This window comes from Solanum lycopersicum, chromosome 6, assembly GCF_036512215.1.
Source record: "Solanum lycopersicum chromosome 6, SLM_r2.1".
Lineage (NCBI taxonomy): Eukaryota > Viridiplantae > Streptophyta > Magnoliopsida > Solanales > Solanaceae > Solanum > Solanum lycopersicum.
In genome coordinates, this window is record NC_090805.1 from 22,897,160 (window position 1) to 22,920,972 (window position 23,813).

At 33.5% G+C, this 23,813-nt stretch overlaps 1 pseudogene; it reads right to left on the reverse strand.

Annotated features, from left to right (window-relative positions):
- Positions 1–359: 359 nt before the first annotated feature.
- LOC101255797 (tubulin alpha-1 chain-like) lies at positions 360–12,628 on the reverse strand (annotated as a pseudogene).
- Between the last annotated feature and the right edge of the window lie 11,185 nt (positions 12,629–23,813).

The window sequence follows — 23,813 nt, forward strand, 5'->3', positions numbered from 1 at the left end:
GTGACAGTCATTGATCCCTACTTAAGGTTGATAAACTCCTCAACCTTTGCCTCTCTCATCTCCTTGGGAAATAATCTCTTCAGGTTGTGTCTTAAATATCTCCCAAGTGATCAGAACTTCGCCAAAAGCTCGGCTATCCTGCCAGATCTTGCACCAAGTCTGTGTAACATCCTTGAGCTAATAGGAAGCCAGCTCAGCCTTCTCTACATATGTGTCCCCCATGGCCACCAAAATCTTATGTACCTCATCCATAAACTCCTGGGGTCCTCTGAAGTCTTCGACCTTGTGAAAATAGGAGGATTCATCCTCGTGAAATCTCTCATCCTATCATCCATGCTACAAACTGATGGGTTCTGTCTCTAAACATCATGTCGGTTGACTTTTGCAGTCATAGCCTTGTCCTGCATAGTGATGGCCTGTGCCATATGGGCCAGAGATGCCCGTACCTCGGCATCACTCGACCCAGCTGGGTAAACCGGCATAGACACTCCCTCGGCTGGAGCCTGGACTGGAACCTGATTGCCCCCAGCAGCTGCACCTCTTCTCCTCTGGACAACGTTCCTCCTAGTATTCATTCTCTGAGAACAATAAGAATTGATGTTAGACACTCTCATAAGACAAAGAAATCATACATTAGGAAAAGCACGATAAGATCAGAAGAAGGAAAATTTTCCTTTGCATCATGCAGTCTCTAATTAAGGATAGTGGTGCACTTAACTACCATGACTTAAATACTACTAGATGTGGTTGATGTAAACTTATTATCCTCGGAATTTTACCTAGTGCTCTGATACCAACTTTGTCATGATCAGAGTCTAGAGCCCAGACTAGACCGGCGTCGTTAACCTCTTAGAGGTCACAGACAAGTCGAGTTACGTCATTCTTACTTCGTCTAGGTTAATTTTAGCAGAAAATTTGAAACTTTTTGTTTCTTAAAATACATACTAATCATTCTATTAGTTTCATAATTGTTCACCCTCAACCATCTAACATTAAGATCATCGAATGAAAGAAATATTTTAATATAGCATTAAATGTATACTTTCCAAAATGGCACCAATACAATGCCAGAACAAAAGAAGAAAGAAACGCTAGTGGAACATAATCCACTAGGTAAATCCTAAAAATAAGCTAGAATATAATGGGCAAGCATCCTCGAAATCATGAGGGACTACAAAGTCCGTATGAATGCTCCACGTCCGTATACTTCCAGCGTCACCCTTTAGCTCTAGCATCCACCTATTCTTGCACCTAAAATTGTAGAGTTGCATGGGATAAGTACACATTTGTACTAAGTATGGGTATATTCAAGCACACTCCAAGGACATGCATGCTTAAGAACAACTCTTTCCTAACAACATGATTATGGAAAGTCAAGTAAGTGAACTTTCCAAATTGGGATTAGGAAATTTAGTTAGCTTTCAAAATTTGGATTAGGAAAGTCATTCCATGAGAGCAACATACATCATCATACTTATCATATAGCACACATCACATAACTTCTAGCACATAGCACATAACATATTGCATATAGCACATAAAATTTTTCATATTATTCGTTCATATCCTATGAGACCTTGGAATCATGAAATTAACATCAAGACTTCCCGAAAATGATGGCTCAACATATGGGACATCCACTAAGCATCCTTCTAAAGAGAATACAGAGTCTGCCTCATTCATTCATGCGTACTTTATTTCATTTCATTCATAGGCTAGTGTAAAAACCAGCTATACCTAGGATGTAGTTTAAGACTTTCATTGGCTTCGTTGTGCAATGAAAAAGAATGACCTACTGTCATTACATTAGTCTAGCTCACCTCTTGATTATCCTATCATAACACATGTGGTATCATTTATTTCATTATTTGCATCATTTGAGGCTAGCCTCATTCATTCATTGGGAAGTTTAACTTTAACCGACATAGATCATGTGAGCATCATGAAATCCAGTGTCTCTCGCACACTGAAAATCACCAGCCAAAGTGACCCAAAATATGCTAGCATACATGGGAATTAAACCCCGCCAGATCCCTATATGAGCAATATAGGTTTGAAGATTAGGAGATATAAGGAAACTCATACCCGGCATTGCCGAACAGTCTTATCTCATGAGAGTTAGGTGAACCTCCGCCTTTCCCTAAAGAAGGCATCACCGGTCATAGCAAGTCTATCAGTGCTCAGTATAAAGTTCCATTACATTCAACTTATACGTCATGGAAGTTGACTTCTAGTATGAGGACATCATAGCTCAATAGATGATTTCTCATCTCATCATTATTATTAAGTGTGTTAATATCAATACTTTCATTAGAGTGTTCATAGAGAATGGTCTCTTCAGTAAATTAACACTCTCATAGGTGAGTACATTTTGGTAACATTTACTTAGGCTCATTTGAGATTTTTCTCATCTTTTACATTAGCCTCATACCATTTTGTCACCACATTCATTAACATTGCACATTTGCTTTTCATAATTACTCACTTATTTTAACGTGAATGTTCATTTCATCATATGGCAATGCACATGGCCATTTGTGTATTTCACACTCTTACGTAACCCTTCTAGGGTTTCATCATTTCATTACATACATCTTAGGTTCACTTAATTTTAAACGTATGCTAGACTTATGTGTCTTTACAAACAACCATGAGGCTTCTTTGATAGTTTGTTAAGTGACTCATACCTTCGTAAGATTATTTATTACAAGACATATGCATATTGTATGTATGTCAAGATCTCGATTTTGATCTAAGTAGGTGACATTATTTTTGAACATTTATTTGACGTATGACTTATGTATCAATACGTAATTTGGGAAAGGGAACCCATGTTCAAATACCTTGGACAACACTTACATTTTTCATTGATTTTATTATTAGTCCACATCACATTGGGACCCTAAATCAAGCCCCAACATCAACATTCCCTCTTTATTTATCTCCTTGGAATCTCCTCCTACTTGGTCGAGGGGTTGTGGGATCGAACCCCCACAACCCCTTTTATTTTTTAAATTTAATTCTCAATGTACAATTCGCATAGACCAAGAGGTTTTTGGATCAAACCCCCACAACGTCTCTTTATTTTTATTTTACTTCGCAGCTACTGCCTAGAGGTCGTGGGTTCAATTCCCACTCCTAACAATTCTTTTTATCTACAATTTTCTTTTAACTCCCTTCACTGCCTTGAGATCATGGGTTCGATTCTCACGCCTCTCATTTATTTTCTTTTCTTTTTCCCTTTCTCCTTTACTCTCCTTCACAGCCTTGAGGTCGTGGGTTTGATTCCCACGCCTCACATTTCTTTTATTTTATATTTTTATTGCTTCCACTCGCTGACTGGAGGTCGTGGGTTCGATTTCCACGCCTCCCATTTTATTTTTATTAATTTGTACTTTACTTTTCAGCCATCCCACCCAAGATCAATTCCCCTTGACCACATTTCCCTTTTCACATTTTTTAAGGCATTATACGGGCGAGATCATAGGTTCGAATCCTGGTGGCCTCATCCCTTTACACTCAAATAATTTTCAGATTTATTCATCATTATTTAGCCTAATACAAACATCTATGTTTGCTGGAAATTTAAGCATTTTTCATCACCAACACTTTCACTTGAACTCTTAGGAAAATACATAGAACATTTAATACATTTTGGGGGTGCAATTTTTTATAACATCATTTAGCCAAAAGATTGGTACTCAATTTAGCAATACTTTCATTTTAATGAACATCACGATGTATATAGGTTTATGCACATACAATAATAACCGTACCATCACAAAATTTATAGCCTTAACCGGAGGACCTTAGTCACTGTAACATGCTTGCACACACACACTTGCACATGTGTTCTTTCATACGATTAGAAGTACACAAACATAATTATATTTATTACGAAAACATAACATACACCTATATCTACCAGCAATCATACCCAACCTATGATTTATTGGGTGCTAGTGACAGAGACATGCAAAGGGGAAAATCCTAATTTTCGGACTGAATAATTTTAACCTTAAGGGTCTATTGGGAAATGGACCAAGAGAGAAGAGAACACATTACTTTTTTATGTTAAAACCTTGATTTTCTTCCCAAAAACTTCACCCAAGATCACGTCTAAGCCTCGTCAATATCAAATCAACTCGAATGACAACCTCCCTTAGCCTAGTGTGCTATTAATGTTTGTTTTCTTTTTATTTTTTGTCAGTTCTTCAAGTGTGAAGGACTTGTTTTATTTTTATGTTTTGCCTCTTATTTTGGAAGAGAGAATACGTGATAAAGAAGAAGAGAGTTTGAGCGTGAGAGTGGAAAGATAAATGTGAGAGAATGGGAGGTGTAGGAGGCTTAGGAGTCTAGTTTTAGAACTTAGTCAATAAGGTTTTTGTTTATTTAATAAAAATCTTATTTTTATTTTATTTTAAATAAGATAATGAATAATAATTATTAATTAATTACATTAATTCAATGGCTTAAAAATCACTTTAATTCATTGCTTCCACCTAGGTTCGAACCTGGGTGGAGCAAGACTTCACTTTAAGAGCCCAATTTCGGCCCTCTCTCTCCAAATTGCCCCTCCACCTTATTAATTAGATAATTAATTATATAATTATGATAAATCCAACTAGTGTAACTAGTTAGTGTAACTATCAAACTTTATTCTCTAATAAGAAGTAAAGTTGCCGTATCAAGTAAAGAACCCAACTAATGAGGTTGGGATCGTTCCCACGAGGAAAATAGTTCAGACTTAACTAGAATCTATTATTACTACTATTTAATCAATTATTTCCTAGAAAGGCAAGGACAATAAAAACGGGGGGGGGGGGTTTACTTCTAAATGAATAAAAATAACTAGCTAAATTAAAGGAGACAACTAACAGCTTCAAATGTTGGAGTTTAATCAATTAATCAAAGTAACTAAGGTTTACGTGTTCCCCACAGGTTCATAACTTGATAATTCTAACTATAACAATTCTTTCCTAGTATCTTGCATGCAAAGTGATAAGTTACGTATTTCTAAATCCTTGGTCCGGCATCTAGAAAATTTCACTCCGAACCTTGATCCGGCTGCGTGTGTTGCTATACTAACCCTTACCTTTACCTCATATTAAGCATCGCATTCAATATTTGACTAAGTTATTACCTCGTACCAATAAATACTAACCTATCAGATAGTATACACTAAATCTATGTTGATATTTCTTTTCCTATTATCTACCTTCTTGGTCAGGCTAGAAGCATTTAGGTGAGTTCTAACATTGGTCATCCGTTAAAAAGACTTCTAAACGAAATAATTATCAATACATGCAAGACACTATTCTAGAATTGTTATTTTGGTTAGGTTTTGCCTCATTATTCGCCTATGGTTCCCACAACCCTAGTTATAGAGTTTAGTTACCCATAGTCATAATCACAATATTCAAATATATGATATAAGAATTCATGCACTTACTTCAATGAAAGAGAGTAGAATCCAAAAATTCACTTGATTAATCAACAAAAATCACCAACAATCAATTACAAGAGTCTAAAAATATTCAAGAGTCTAACAAAGAGAATCAAAATAATCAAGAGTCTAACCCCAAATATGAGGTTTTTCGAAATATTTATAAAAATAAAAACCTAATTAAATAAAGACTCTATTTGCTGGAAATCTGTCAAAATACGGCTGCGTCAACGGACCTCGCGATGGATTGTCGTGGCCACGACGGGCCTTCATGGATTTCGCCATCCAATACTTGTGCAATTTCTTCTAATGCTCTCTTCAGTACCCTCGATGGCAATGTATGACAGATCGTCACAGGCACATAGTCCATCGAGGGCCTCCGTTCAAAAACACTTGAACTCTTGGAATTTGGGTACTAGGACTACTTCTCTTATCTTCATGACAAACCAGCAGGACGGACCGTAATGGCTACGACGGTCCGTCACGCACTCCGTAACCTCGCACTCTGTCGGAATTCCTCATCTTCTTTCAGCAGCTGCACTACGATGCAACCTACGGACTGTCACGGGCACGACGAACCGTCAAAAGTTTCGTAGGTGGTACTTTTCTGTATTACTTGCTCAAAAACCTCGGCATTCATCTTTTAGACTGATTTCTTGCAAATAAAGAGAAACTTACATAAAAATTAGTACAAAGGCTTTTGGACACACTAAACTTAATGAAAAAAGCATAAAAATACCGTAAAACCACGTTATATCAGTTAGAAATCCATCAACCCCAATATGTTCAACAATTAAATCTTTTTGAACAAATTTCATAGTACGACAGTTTTGACATGGACACAATATTGCAGATGCATCTGGCCTATCTAATGATGCAAAATGAAGAAACTCTTTGGCTCCACTCTCATATAAAGGATCAAGCCTATTCAATATATTTATTCAACTTTTATCCATTTAGTATATAACTTGTATATATAGAAAACAAGAATTATACCCTCATAATATGAAATACTAATACATCCATACTATTAAATTAAACAACAAAACACATACTAACGTGCAAAGTCCACCCAAAGAGTCATGAAAATGATATCACTATTTTCCACTATGGTTATTTGTTTGTAATCTTCAAACTGCAAATGAATAATTAAATTTAAAGAAATCAATATAATGTATGAAGACTAGTCTTTTTCTCTACCATCTTTTAATTTACTCTAAGTTACTAGTCTTCTTAATAAGTTTTTAACAAGTACTAAATAATAAAAAAGAAACGTGCATATATTGACAAATTTCTAGTATTAGTCAATATTCTGTTCATAGGAGGAGGGAAACTCATTAAGAACCATTATATTAATAACCACATCATCATGACTATATCCTTTAAATGAGCTATCTTTTCCATATCTATTACTTCTCCAATAACAAGATCAAGTCTTACAACTTTCTCAACTAGTAAATATGCCAAGGCTTGTTATGGTACAACCTCCAAATTAGTACATTTGTATTACTATTATTGATAATAAAGAGTCTTGATTGGTAATTAAGGAATCGGTGAGGTCTTGAAAGGCTTAATAAACAAGGTTATGTATGATTTCTAGGAAGCATTGGTGATGATTTTTGAAGAAACAAATCCACAAGTTTAGAGTGCTACTCTTTAAGCCACAGTAACTTGTTCACAGATTAGTTCACAGTACAATAACTTATACAAAATTGAAACTAAAACCTTATTCACTCAAAGTTATTGAAATTAAAACCCTATCAAATCATCACAATTGTTTGAATTACTTAGGAATTAAAATATTTTTTGGATAACATGAATCCAGTAAAACCTGCAAGAAAATATGAATTAAGAACTAAATTGTGAAACCTTGAAACTTCACATGGTTCAAAAAATAAATACTTTTTCAATTAGTTAACAAAATTTGACCCCAAAATATTACTAGTGACTATGTGATAAAAGGTTTGTTTCAGTAAGATCATGAGTTTGTATGAAATAAAAACCTTGGGATTAACTATGGATGGAGATGACTACTGTGAATTCTTCTCTTGAGCGATGTGTTGAGGGCGTGAGGCGTATTTTTTTTAAAAAAAAAAGTTTCTTATTTACTAATAGGAGGGAATGTTTTATTGTAGTAGAAAGAAATAGAGGGAAAAGTAAATAGCATGAAAAGTTAGAGCAAAAAATTAATAAATTTTATTTTTACTTCAATAAACTTAAACTAAAAGTTTTATTTTAAGTTAAATAAGATGAAAGTCTTATTTTTAATCTAAATAAAATGAGAGTTTTATTTTTAAGCATAAATAAGATGAAAATTTTATTTTTAAGCTAAATAAGATGAACATTTTATTTTTAATTTAAAAAAGAGGAAACTTTAATTTTTAAAATATCAATCATTTTAAATGGACACACAAAAATATTTAAGCTAAATAAGATAGAAATTTTCTTTCTAAGAATGAATAACTAATTCTTTAAAAGAAAATGTAAATAAAATAATTTAAATAGGGTGATGGTATTTTGTAAACAAACAACTTATCCTCAAAAAGTATACAATGTATATTAGTTTGAATCTGAGCCACTAGTATTAGGATTCACTAAAATTTTAGAAATACGACATTTGGGTTTGGTATTAGTCATTAGTATTCGGTATTTTTCAAATACAAAATTATTTACTTATGAGCTTCATCATTCTATCTTCTCCTTTCCGCAATAAAAAGGTCATGGGATTAGAGTGACACAACTAGAGCAAGGTATGGGTTCTAAAAATTACCATACAATATGCTAACTTGAATTACTTCATCATGAACTACAAGGTTTATTATAAGTTTGAGACTAGGAGAAGCTTTTACCGTTTCGAATCGTAAATTAAGAAAAAGATTTCTATAAACCAAAAAGAACCTAGTTGTGAGGAAAAGGCCAAGGACACAAATATACAAGAAGATAATTTCTATAAAAAGAATTAATGAAAACCATAATTTTATTAAAGGAAGCATCAGAAAAACAAACTGCTAATAAGAGAGTTAGAATCTCCAGTTGTAATTAAACTTAGACGAGATAAGAAATTATTAGACACTACAACTTGAATTTCATATTTACACAAGTTTTTTTTACAAGATAGAATTACATAACCATAACTGGTGGATAACATTGACTATGAAGCAACACTAACTATGGTACATGCCAACTTTTGTTTTGCATCTATGATTTTCATTTCCATCAAATTATCATAATTAATGACTATAATTGACAGGCTACATACATAAGCCAAAATCTCCCCTACTAACAAAATCACTACATTTACACCAATAGATTTTAAGAAAATGGTACATTCAATATAAACATATCATCTTTATCTTGTCTCCCTTGGAAAGCATTTCTTAACAGAACTAACCTAATTGTATCACCAAATCCTTTGTATGCAACCCTTGTTGGGAGTACAGGCAAAAATGCTTATAAGAAATCGTAGCATAATCGATAGCTGCAGCTAAGAAATGAGATAACAATATAAAGAACTAACATTCATTATTGAATTCCACGAACCAACACTAGAAGACAAGAACTCTGTCTTCCGTTTATTAAAAAACAAAATTTTCAATGTCCAATAAGGAATACAGAATGCCCCTTATTGTTGAGTGTCCATATGAGAACTCAACCCTTTATTGTTTTTACCTGTCCAAATTGAATTTTATTTGCCCATTTGCCACTTTTAATTTAGGTTATGCACCTTCAAGATTATAAAGAGGGATCAACTTGGTGGGTGTGGTATTCAAGATTCTACATTTGCTTCTACTAAAGCCTTGGGCCCTGCAGAAGTCATTGGTGTTTGGGAGGGTAAGCATGACATCTCTTATTTCAACAATGCTCCAAAAGTTAAGCATTAAATGATGCTATCCATTGAAATGAGGTTAAAAAACTGGATTCTAGTACAAAGACAAAGAAGAAGAACCTTACAGTCTAGTAAGATCTAATAAATTAGCGACAACGGTAGGAAATGGGCCAACAATTAAAACATCATAAACTTCCCTGCAAGTGGCAAAAATAGAAAAGAAGATTGTGAAAAAAGTGACAAGGATTTTAATTTTGTGAATAACTTCATACAAATTTGAACCTTTGTTAGAGAAAAACTACTTAGAAAGGGTGAAGAAAAATTTAAAATTCAGTAACTACTCTATAATGACCCCGCCTTGAATATGTTACACCATACCATGGAAGTAATCACCATCTTCACAAGGATCATCTCCAACCCATGCATACACCACTCTCCATCCCAGAGATGCCGTAATTTCATTCAGAGATTTCACTACAGTCGTATTCCAGATGTTCACATTAGTCCATGTAAACGTATACATTCAGGTACTAAGACAAATCCTTGGTTTTCTCATGAATGCAATCAATGTCCATAAAATATTTAAATCATTTTAATGAAATATTAATAGAGAAAGAGTGTATATAAATGGAACTCCATAATATTTCCAACAACACTAAGTGTAGAGAGTGAAGCTATTAACCTTATGATCGTGTGCTCAAGCCGTATAATGGACATTCTTATTTCTCACAACCATAAAATACTCCTGATCGATTATATACTTGCTTATACTACAAATTTATTAGCTAATACTATGTAATCATTGAGGGATATTAAATTGACATTTATTGAATGATAAATCGATTTAACTTTCCCTGGATAGCTATACTTACTTGTAACAACTAGAAATCGAATTCTACGAGCAAAAAAAGAGAAAACATTATAGTTAATGACCATCCAAGGCACTGATTTATTTTCTTTATTATAAATAATAGACAATAAATTGAATATATATCAAGGTTATACATCAAGCGAATATCTATTCCTCTATAAAATCAACAAACTGCAAAGCTTGAATGACTAAACCAAGAAAATAGACATTCAAAAAAAAAGGAAATGATAGTTAGAAAAGATGAAAACACAAAACTTATGGATGCTTTCATTCCACTAGAGGGGTCAATTACTTGGATAATTGCTATAGATGTCCAGGCAATTGAGTTATTAAGACGAGATAAGGAAGTCCATTTCTGTCATGTCCTTAGGGAAGGAAACAAATTGGCTGATTATTTTACTTAGTGTTTGATTTTGCTGGAGAAATCCAATTTAATTCTCTCCTGGAGGTCCCAATTTAAGGGAGGAACATCATTAATTTAGATAAATCACAGATACCATACATCAAAACAAGGACCATACAAAGAAAGAATTATTAATGAAAGTCAACTGCCTACTTCTTCAACAAGTTTCATAATTCAATTTTACATAATGTTTTAATATAAATGAGGCCTTACTAAGATGGAATGTCTAACAAAGTTCACAATGCTTGAATAAATTTCAGTTTGATTTAGATCCCATTGCACCTGGTGAAAGCTTGAGGTGTCCAACATGGTATATAATCAAGGCATATGAATTTGGTTAAAGTCTAGTAGTAAAGTGTTGCCACAGTCCCATTTCCAGGTCACAAAATAACAGACAAAAATATCCTCAACAAGTTCAAATATTGGCTTATTAAGTTCAAATATTGAATGAGAATTCTCCTTCCTCCATACATTCACTCACATATCAGTGAACGAAAGCCCTCTTCGTATACATCAAATCAAATTTGTGATCAACTCTTGAGAAGACTTCAACAACACTTGTCGAGTTTGAGATCATACAAACAGCCCTTTTAACGTTGGCCAAGTTTCCACCAGGTACTATAATTGGTCGCTGGTAATTGATACTACATTTCAACCCATTTGTGCACCAGTCGACAAACTGATGGTCCTGTTGGTCTTAATTGTGGCGACAAAAGCATTCACATCCTTGGGCACAAGATGACCTCTGTACATCAAACACTAGGCGTCGTAGGTCACACTTGAACATCATAGACGATGGCTCAAAATCAGTTTTGTAATTTCAACAACAGAAATTTGCTCATAGTAGGCCTTCTCAGAAGAGATCACACGGGCATATGAAGAAAGTATGAGATGAATCCTTGGGTATAGAACCAAGTGTTTGTAACTCATTTACATCCACATTTAAAGCACCATCGAAAGCAGAGATGCTGCCAGCGATGAGATAACCTACATTATTGAATAATTGATTAGTTCATCTCTTAAATCAAATAAATTATTTCAAAATAGAAAACAATTAGATGCTAAAAATACAATACTTGAGAGATAAGACTGTTTAGATTAGTGTAAGTAGGTCATTCAATGTCGAAAGATTTACCGCAGATGTCATAAATGGCTTCATTATCCAAAAGGTAGCAACATTAGTGTGCTCAAGAAGCGAGTTTGTGTAGAGCACAGAGTTGTACGGATAAACTACAACAATAGAGACTTGAGGTGAAGGGTAGATGGTGAATCCAAGCTTGGATTTCATCCCGTAGTCAACAGAAAGCCTCTAAAGAAGTAGAGAACCAAGAACTGAAGCTGGAAGCTGTAACCGCACCAGTTAAAAGTCATAGGTGCTTGTTCATTCAACAACCGCTTTTAACAATTTCTTATTCAACAGTCGAGTAGTAAAGTTTCAATTTCTAGTAAAAATGTTTTAGAGTGGAAAAGCATATCAACAGTTCCTATGGGTCGTTCCATTTCATTCATTAAGGGGAAAATTTAGTTTCCAAATGGCGTGTCTATCACTTAGTCCGGAATGCCTCAAAGTGTTGCGATACCTCCTATTCAATCAGTCTCACTTTCAGTCATAAAACAGTTTCGAGAAGTCTTTCCAACGAGTTACCCGTAGTCCCTCCTAAGAGAGAAATAGACTTTGGCATATACATCATTCTAGATACTCGTCATACCTCTATTCCACCATATAGATTGGTACCAATAGAGTTTTAAGAAAAGTTGAAGGATTTTCTAGACAAGAGTTTTAGTTGACCAAGTAAACTTAAGAGGAAGTTAAATTTCAATAGTTTGAAGCTTGTGAGAAAAAATTTCAGGAATTGAAAAAGAAGTTTACTTCTACCCTGTTTTGACTTCACCGGAAAATACTAAAGTTTCTACGGTGTATTGTGATGCATCTAGAGTTGGTTTGATTTTGTGTATTAATACAAAATGTCACGATTATAGCTTATGCCACAAAAAAGTTTAAAGTTCATGAGAAAAATTAAGATACCCAACCCATGACTTAGAGGTTGTTGTTGTAGTATTTGCTTCGAAATATGACGCCATTATCTTTATGGTTTTCATGTGAAAGTTTTCAGAGATCACAAGAGTTTTCGGCATATGTTTAGTTAGAAATAACAATCTCAGACAATGAAGGTTGTATATGGGTAGTACCACCCATTTTGTGGAAGATAAGAAAAAGTTAGGAAAGGAGGTGAATTGACATGCATTAGGAGTTCAATAAATGAATTACATAGAAGACGGAGTTGTGGTGATGAATGGTTCTGAATCATCATTAGTGTCAGAAGTTAATGGTAATCAAGACCCAGACCCTATAAGGATTGAATTCCTTTTTTTGAGTGCCAACAAAGTGCATGTGTTCTTGGTTAATAAAAACACAAGTATAGGCTGGAGGAAGGAAAGTGTTCATAAGCAAAAAGTGATGGCCTTCCAACAAGGGGGAGATGGTTTAATGAGATATCAAGGTAGGTTGTGTGTACCAATGTTAGATGATTGAGTTACTTTATAAATTCAACCATGAAGGGTATTAGATTTGGTAAGAAGAGAAATCAGTTTGTGGAAAAGTTACTTAAGAAGCTAAAGAGGATAGGAAGAAAAGAAATCCACATCTCCTCAAATCTAGAGAAATTCCAAATTGAGATACTAATCCTTTTCTTGACATTGATATTAAGTTGACATGTTGTGTTTATATTTTGATGTTGGGTGTATGAGCAGAATGTAAGATGTTTTACCATCAGCCTAGGAAGAAGTAATCTCATTTGAAGACGAATGTTCCCTAGGGGAAGATATTGTAACATCTCGCAAATTGAGATACCTAGGCAGAAGCTTAGAAATTGAAAGACTATGTTTTGGAAAGAATTAAAATTTGGATTTTTTTTATAAAATTAGGAAAAAGTGAGTTTTTGGTCAACTTCAAACAACCATAACTTCTAGCTCAGTATGAGTTAGAGGTAGTTCTTGATATGGTTGGAATTCCCTTGGATAGATCTTTCCCGCGCCGTCGAGTTTATGCAATTTCAATTATGTATGAGCAAGATATGTCTTTCGAAAGTTGGGTTGTTCGATTAATGATAGTCCAATCAAGATTTTCGAAGGATAAAGTTGTATTTTCCTTACCCAATTATTTTCTATAGTTTTTGGGTAGTAAATTGGGGTCTCAACTGATTTTATTCAGCTTACGCTCTTAGAAAACAAGTTAAGGTTTTGAGAGAAGAGAAAAAAAGAGGAGAAAAGAGGAGAAAGGAGAAAAGAAATCAAGAACGTTCAAGATAGTTTATGTTTGGCTTGTGGAATTCATCAGGGCTGATCCCTAATAAGGTATCTGAGATCTCCATGTTGGGTTAGTTCACCCACATACCAAATTGTTTAATTCAACAATTTTGAGTAGCTTGATTGATCAAAAACAGAAATTCTTGAAGAATAGTGTTTAATTCTTGTTGGTTGAGTTGTTGCATTTCGAGAGTCTATTTGATTCCTATTTACAGATTGCTTTTCAAGTATAATCTATTGGGTATTGAAGGTATTAGTGATTCTAAGTTTTTGGGAAAAGATCCATGGATGATTAGAAGGTTTAGAGTTGAAAATGGAGAAGAAAATTCAAAACGCACATCCGTAGGGCTCTAGGGCACCGGGCCTTCAATAGCCCCACACGACGCTCTCTATCCGTATGGCCTTGGGTAGGCACGCCAGCCAGAGCATCCCAACATGGGGCCCGACAACCCATGCCTCTTAGAGCACCAAGGATTACAGTCACCCCATTCATTCCCCATTGTAACCACATTTCCTAGTTTATTCTAACACTCTAAGGTACGTCTAAACATCATGAAATCATCCATAAATATGATATCATGAACCTTGAATCCATAATCCAATGCAAGGAAAGTTAAGATCAAAGTCAATGAATTTAAGAGACAAGTCTAAAAGTTAAGAAGCAAGTCAAAACAAGCTCTTAAAAGTTTCCACGAGTTTTTAACAAACATGTTAACTTTGTTTTATGGCTCAAGTTACAAGTTCAGTAAATAATAAAGAGTTGAGTTAAATTCCCACAAGTTAAGTTTAAACTTACGTATAGAGTAAAGAGTTGAAGTTTATCCTTTAAATAAATATAAGGGAACTACATATTTCCCACAGAGTCGTTTCAAAACTCAAGTTTCAAGCTAGGTAAAGAGAAAAAAGTAAAGGGTAAAGAGTTAAGTTGAAGTTCTTTTCTTCAAAAGTATAGGGAGACTAAGTATTCCCAAAGTGATTTAAAATTTTATCATATTTAAACAAGAAAGGAAGCTAAATTTCCAAAAGATCCGTCGGGCTAGATTTCAGAAAATAATTAAAGCTTTATAAAATGAAGCAAGCAGGAAAACTAAGATTTCCAAAATAGCGTTTGAGCTAAGTTTGAGCAGTAATCTCAAATCACAGGAAATGTTTGTTTTTAAAACATACAAGATAAGTATATTTTGGGAGTAGTATTGAACACCGATATGGGGATGTGACTTTTAGATTAACTCAAGTCTCCATGAAAATCATGTAGCCATCATGGGTAGAAAATGTTCATAATTTGAATCATTTTCACAGTTTACTAGTGGATCCATTAGGTTGTTCAGATCCTATACCGTGGCAGATTTATGATGGTCCTTTGCAGCGTGAGAAACAATGTTGTATCATCTCTATAATTATTAAATGATGGTTGTCAATTAGAGAAACTCCCACAACATTAGTTGCATGGTTCCTCAAAAGTTTCTGCATAGTATGAATAGGGGTATGCGGCTCCATTCGTGCAGTGCACGAGTAGATTTTGAGAGGAAGCATGATGTCTTTTATTAAGATTATGAGTTTACATCAGCTTATTTTGTATTTTTACATAGATCTGAAGGTCAATTGTATCTCTGCACAGATAGAGTTGAAACCAAGATTTGAACAGTTTTATCTTTATATTGCACATTCCTTTTGAACTGCTATATAATGAAATGAGTTAGTTACAATGAGTTAGTTATTCATGAGTTGAACAGATCCAAGGTAAGTGTTCCTTATTACTCATTTTTAACCTTGCATTCCAACTCATGCTCATATATTCAATGTACTAATGCCAGTTAGTCTATATCGTATCATGATGCAGACACAGGTAACTAGGATCAGTATTCGTTGTATTATTGATCTAGTGAGCAGCTCATAGTCAATCAATGAACATGCCTTCATTCTAGAGGACATATTTATCATTCAAGTTATTGTTTTAAGTTTATGTTTTTAGGATGATTGGGGGTCCTGTCCCAACATACCTCTTTATTTTAGAGGCTTCATGGACTGATAGAGTTACTTTCTTTAGTCTTTTCATATCTCTTGTAAACTATGAGAATTGAGTTTCCATTCTAGCTAAGTATTGTTTTAAATTTATTTGTTGAGTTATTTCCTGAGTTAAGTCTTCCATTGAGTAAGTAATCTAGGCCAAGGTTCGCTTGGGGCCATAAATGGTCTCCGAGTGCCGGCCAGGTCCAAGGTGCAGGCTCAGGGCATGACATTAGTTACCAATTTTTTGAATTAGTATCGGAAATTCGTAATTAAGATTTTGCATTTTGGGTGCTTGCTCATGTATTAGGTGCCTAAGTCGGATCGTAGATCCGGTGTTGGAGTTGTATCCCGTTTTGTTTGTTAGGGTCAAATCAAGTCTTATTTCGAATATCGGGTCCTTAAACACAGTCCATGTTCAGATACTAAATTGGTCATAACATTGTGTTCTGGTTTGGAGTTGGGGTCAGGTTCTCAATAATTAATCAAAATTGTTTTTCAGGTTATATACTATTTTTAAAAGGATATTGTACTCTGTAGGTGTAAAAAATCTAGAAAATGTTTTTCATTTGCTTTATTAGTTTCTAAGTTACATAATTTGATAATCATTAAAAATAATAATTTTTTATACAATGAAGTGTGATTTATTACCTGTCTTGAGGTTGATTAGAATTGCAAATTTCGAAAACAATCTTTTGTTAATTACCACATATTTGCAATTCTTTTAGTCTTTACATAATTTTCTTATCATTTCAATTCAAAGTTTTACAAATTTTTAAGTCCTCGCATATTTGTTAAAAATTAAGAACTGAAATGATTTTCTACATTTCTTACAAAAATGTTGATCCAACGACTTTCTCTACTCGTAGATGGTTGCAACCCAAACACAACACCTCATTACCCTAAATCAATGTCAATTATCAATCTAGAGACTAGTTCAGAACCCGGCTTATGATTCTCAGTCTTGGACCCACCTCACTACTTTGATTCAAGACCCATCTCTTTAGTCTAATATTTGCTCAGGTTGATCCTCGATTTAGGTGTCAAATCCTAGGTAAGCATTTGAGGTCCAATTTTATGTTGGACATTTGGATGGTGATGTTACCAAGTTTTAGAATGTAGTTTTTGGTATAGAGTTAAGGTCAGGTCAAAAGTTGGTTGTCGGGTTCATACATATTCTCAAACCGCAAACCAAGGTAGAGACTGAAAAAGTCGATTTGGTCCTAGTGGGGTTAGGCCGATTAAAATTAAATTTCATGTGCCAAATTTACATTGCTAGGAATTAAACTTTGAGAGCAAGCTAAAATTTGTGGAAGATAAATTTTGTAGTTCTTTTCATTGTGCTTGCAACTGAGTTTGACCACCTATAAAAGGATGGTGATTCTTCATTATTTAAGTCATCCTACAGTCATATTAAAATATATCAGAAGAATAAAGTATCAATAGAATGATTCTCTTAGACGTATTTGGGAACTCTCCCATTTCTTTAATAATATAGAATTAGTTGTTTTCTAGTGGACATAGGATCATTCAAATCTAAAAAATGTTAAAAATTGTTGTTCTTCCTAGTTTTTTTTACATTTATGTTAAAATGAGTTTTGTCCCTGTTCGAGTGTCGAAGTAAGAATTGGTGCTAGTTCGAATATCGTCTCTTGAAACAGATGTTGGGGTTAGTCCTATTTTGGAATTTCATGTCCCAATTAAGGGGTGGGGGTCAAGTTCCGATTTGGAAGTCAGTCCTTGGATAGAAGTTAGGAATCCTAGTTCGGTCCTCCTTTGGAATTCTGGTCTCACATCATGTGTCGAGATCAGGGGCGTGTCCTAATTTGGAAGTTGGTCTTAGTTTAGATGGGACGTCTCTACTTAGCGTATCAGGGTTAAATAAAAAAAATCATCTGTAGTGGTGAGCTCCCAATTCAGAAGTCAGGTCTCTATTTAAGGAGAGTAGTGTTTAGGTCTTGAATGACTTTCGGCGGCGGGTGTCAGGTTAAGGTCTTTCATTAAAAGTTAGAATTTGTTGGGTTTCAGAAGAAGGTGTAAGTCATTGTTCAAAAGTCTTGTTCCTTTTTAGATGTGGTGTCCCAAATTAACTTTCAAGGCTGGAAACTAGTTGTAGCGTTCGGGTAGGGTCATGAATAAGAAATCATGTCCTAATTCAACAGTTGGGGTTTGATATCAAATCAATCTGTATGTTCTAATGTAGGTAATATTCTGATTTGAAATACATGTACCCATTTGCATGTCGAGGTCGTATTCTACTTTTAAAATTGGGTCCTGAGTCGGGTGTCAGGGTGTGGTCCCAATTTTCAAGTAGGATTTTTAATGAGAGCTACCGCTAAGTCCAACATCAAAAGTTATGTCTCTGTTAGGAGTCAGTGTCAACTCACTATTTGAAAGTTAGGTACTAGGTCTAGAGTCACAAATTGAGGTCGCGTTTCATGTCTACTAATAGGGTTTGGTCATACTTCAAAAGTTGGGTCCCACATCAAGTGTTGAGGTCAAGTATGGATTTGTACATATCCCAGTTAAGTTGTGGGGTTGCAGTTTTGGTGTTGGTTCACGTGTTAGGGTGTCTAGGTTGGAGTGTAGGTCGTGTGTTAGGGTTTTATCCCATTTTGTGTGTTGAGGTGAAAATCAGGTCTTAGTTTAAATATTGGGTCCATAAACGAGTATAGAGGTTAGGTCCAATGTAGAGTGTGAGGGTCGGATACCAAATCAATCATAGCACTGTGTTCTGGTTTGGAGTTGGGGTGGGTCGTGAATCAATAAAAAAGGTATCAGATAATAGCACTGTGTTCTAAAAGGTATATTTCACTCTATAGCCAAAAAAGATCTAAAAAATGGTTTTCATTCACTCCATTAGTTTCTAAGTTACATTATTTGATGCTCATAAAAATAACAATTTTTAATATAATGAAGTACGGATTAGAATTGCAAATTTTCAAATAATTATTTCAAGTACTACAATATATAAGGATGTTTATCCAGTTTTTGTAGTCTTCACTTGATATTCTTGACATTTATATTCAAAAATTTACAAATTTGTAAGTCCTCACATATTTGTTAAATTTTATGAACTTCAATGATTTTCTACATTGCTTTCAAAAATGACGATCAGATGAAAAAGGAAATATAGAACCTACAAAAGACATTCATATATATATATATATATATATATATATATATATATATATATATATAAGTTGTTGGGAACATAAGCTTAATGTATATTAACATTTGAAATAAGATTATTCATAAAGAGACGTTACAGAAACATACCTGAAGACATTATCGCGGTACCTCCTTGTCCTAATCTTATATTGTCACATTTATCAGCGGTGAGAAAGTATTAAAAGAACTATATGATAACCCTAGTGAGTGAAATAGGATGACCAATTTATGGAAGCTGAGATTTAATCTTGATCGTCCATAAAAACAAACCTAACATATGAATTTTTTTTCTTTAGACATTAGTTACCAATTGTAATGACCCAGTAGGCCATTTTGAATAGTAAAACTATTTTGACCCTTTTCGTAAATTTAAAATGAGAATCTTGGACTATTTATCTAAATATGATTATTTAGTTCGTGGGTATTTATATTATAATTAATTTTTATTAGTTGATACTTAACGGGACAAGTTTATAATTTGTGTAATATACCCTTAATTCTGATCCATTTATTAAAATAAATATATAAAAGAAACTTATTATTACTATATTAAGAAAGGGAGAATAACAATAGGCGAGAAAAAAATACTTGTGGATTAATGAAGAGAGGCAGCAAGCCTTTCACGTAATAAAATTCTTAAGTAAACAACCAACCCGTGTTCGTATTAATTAATTTAATTAAGGAGTCCTTGTTAAATTATTATAATAATTGATGTGGGATGAGAAATTGAAAAACACAAGTTTCACTAGGGTAGCATTTTGTTTGAGAGTTAAAAGACATTAAGTTTTATCATTATTTTATTGTATTTTGGTACTTGAAGGATTAAGGGAATATATATGTAGCCGATTGGTTGGAGTTAATGGTTTGCGAAGATTGATGGGTTAAATAATTAAGCATAGTCTATCACTTGTATCGTATGATTGTTTGTACTGGCTTTGATAACCCATAAGCTTCAATCCTTAATAAGAAATTAATATCTTTATTTATCAAGATTTTGTTAGAGTTTAGACATAGTGAAATAGAAAATTATAATAGGTGTATCGAATTATCTAAATTTTTTTAAAGTTATGCTAATTTGAGGAATTAAGACTTGTTTTTAGATTTAAACTTTTGGAAATTGATTATAAATTAGATGAGTTTTTGGGTCTAGACTTGACATAAAATAATATGAGTATTTATAGAATCTTTAACTTACAAATTATACGTATATACTTGATAGATTGGAAATGTTAAGACAAAGTGAGAAAATGAACAATATTGAAGAAGTAACTTGCTTAACATTGGTCTTTGGTTGAGATAGGTTATAGTTTATTCTATTTGATAGAAATACTGTTAATAGTGATTGATATGCATTGAATTACACTGTAAAGTTCTATATGTACTTGACCGTGTGATTTTGTGGCTTGTTTGTTTGGTTTGTGATTGATTTAAAATTCTATGACCATTCGATTTATAATCTGAAATCCTCTCTATAGAAATAATGCCTTAAATAATGAAGTGTTGATGAAATATTGTTAATGAATTGAAAATTGGTGATAATAAATGCAAAATTAATGGTATAATTGGATCGGAATGTTACGTTCCCACATAGTATAATTGGATAGGACTGTCACATTCCGACATAGTATAATTGGATTGGAGTAGCACGTTCCGCACGGTATTATTTAATTAGAGTGTCACATTTCGATATGGTATAATTTGATCAAAGTGTTACATTCTTACACGGTATAATATTATTGGAGTCTAACTTTTCGGCATGCTAACATTTAAGGAAAAGGGTATTGAATTAACTTAATGTACCCAATCTCAAAGAATCCATTTCTCAAATGAGTGTGGTGTGAGGCATAAGTCCCCCATATGTGTGCTTGGAATTGTAATTTACGCGTACTTGCTATAGTGCTATTGTCACTGGTTCTTGTTATTTGTTTCTTGCCATATGCTAAGTGTCATAGTTGATTTCATACTATTCTTCCTTGTATATTAGTTTATATTTTTGGTTGGCCTGTGATACTGACTCAATACATGTGCCCCATATTGAGCCCTATACTTATATTTTTCTTTGTTTTCCTTTTATCGAGTCAAGCGAGTGTACCAGCGAGTTTGATTAGCCTTAATCTCTAGCTAGTCTATTTATATCAAGTTCAAAGGTGAGCTATTCATTCGATCTTAGGTTGGATTCTCTCGATCATGACCTAATGTCCTTAGTTTTCAGACATAAATTACTTTATTTTATTTATTTCGATTTCTTTGATGCTCATAGACTTACTATTTGGAGATTAGATGTCATTGATGTAATGACTTTCAACTTTTGGGAATGACATATTGCAGATTATAATGGATTTGTGTTTCGTAAACTGATCAGATTTATGGTTTCGCTCTATGGCTAGTAATTTGAAAGCTGAATTATTATTATGTGTTGTCGTTGAATTCATTTGTTCACCCACGTAGGAGGTTAAGTGTGGGTGTCAGTCACGACTCAATTTGGATTATGACAAACTTGGTATCAAAGCTTTAGGTCGGTGATCTAATCACACAAGGACAAGTCTAGTAGAGTCTTGCAGAATAGTACGAAGACACCTTTACTTTTCCTCGAGAGGTTGTAGGACTTTAGGAAAAATCTTTCTCTCATTCTTTCATGATACTATTTGAATCCAATTTGTATCTGGGTGATACAAATCGCTACCTGAGTTTTTTCACTCTATTCTACTTATGGTTAGTTCTAGAGTATTAGAAGTTGACATAACAATACCAGGAAGCAAAAAAATGTGTCCTTAAAAATGGATATATTTTCTCGATTGACTACAGGTCCAGTAATCAGTCGTGATCAATATGATTTTTTTATTAAGTTCATAAAGTGAAAACCCTCATTCTTCATAGGTATTGATTCTAAAGAATTTTATGCTTTCATTGTTGATTATTTTGAGCTACTTCATAAAATAAATATACTGGACATGTTGTGTTGAGTTTGTTACATACTAGTTTCGAGGATACGTAAAATGTCGTGATAGTCTCATGTTGAGTGTCTATCAGTAAAGGCACTAGCTATTACTTAAGGCAACATTTTTCTAGCTTTTCCATGAAAAATTATACACCTATACTTTGAGGGATAAGAGAAGAGATGAGCTACTGAATAACAAGAGGTTTATATTGCACAAATTGAGGTCAAAATCTCTAGTATAATCCATAGATTGAGTGAATATCAGAGAGGGTCATCAATACTTACTTGGTTCGAGTTATGAAGTGTATTAATTTTTTTATCGACTTGATCTATGAAGTGAAGGAAATTTCTTGGGCTAGAAAAATAACCTATCCGATATTATATTGCAGTGTTCAATGGGTATAAATGTGTGGGCTATTTGGGTACTATCGATAAGTATGATTTGTTATAGTGATGAATTTAATGACCTTTCGTAGTATGGTACTAGTGTTACGTGGAAACGAACTATTTGATATTCGTTGTTGCTTTCACATTTAAGAAACATACTAGTTTATTACAACGGGCGCTTGGATTGAGCAATATTTTTTATAAAAAACATTTGGTGGTTGATATTTGGTACAACATTAATACATTTAGGTTGTGAAATTTATCTTGAGGGTTCAAATAAGGAGTGGTGGTTTTATATTAAGCTACAAAGGGTAGATTGATACTAGAATGACAAACTTATAGGTAAAGAAAGCCCTAGCCAGTATACTTTAGGTGAAGTAAAGTGAAGATTTTAGTCCGAAAGTGCGTATAAGATTGGGTTAGTCCCTTGAATTTTATTAGTATACCTGAGACCCACTTGTATTTATCTTTGTTTCCTTTAATGAGTGCAGCGAGTGTATCAGCGGCTTTGACTAGACCACAACTCTATCTAGCCAGTCTCATCATATCAGGTTCAAGGGTGAATTGTTCATTTGAGCTTATGTTGAATTCTCTTAGTCATGACCTAATGTCCTTAGTTTCGGATAATTACTTTATTTCATTTAGTTCGGTGTCTTTGATACTCTTCAACTAAGTATTTTGATATTTGATGTCATTGATGTGATGACATTCAGGTTTTGGGAATGGCATATAATAGAATATGTAATTGATTTCTGTTTTTACACTAATGAGATTTAAGCTTCCACATTACAGTTAGTAATTTGTAAGCTGAGTAATTAATATATATTGGATTTGAATTCATTGGTTCTTTGGAGGTTAAGTATGCGTGTCACTCATGATTCAATTCGGATCCTGACATCAAGTTTACATTAATTTGGTCACAAATAAAAAAAATGCAAACATTTATCATAAAAAACAAATAATTCATCTAGCAGTCAATTCAATCTCAATATATGTTTAGTTATTGACTTAAATAATATTTTAATAATATTATTTATTATTTATTTCTCATTTAACGTTTACTATTTTAAATTTTAATTTATTGATTAAAAGTAAAGTTTTTCCTCTAGTTTGCTCTTCTAATTTTGTGCCATACATGCTGAAAATTTTAAACATTAATAAAAATTTCACTTATGGTAGAATTATATTCAAAGAAAACAAATACAATTAACTTTTAGCATTTTTCAATACTATTAAAAGGTGTCAAAGATTTCATTTTATTATTCCATTTCAATCGAAAAAATGACTTTCAATATCTGAAAATTAATTAAATGTTATATTCATACCCTATTAACATAATAATTAGCTAATAAATGATTATATATATTGTCTGTTGGTGATACTGTCTACTTTAGGCAACGTCCTTGCTAAGGTTTGACCTAATTTGTTTAGACTCGGAACTCAAGTTTGTCCCGCCAT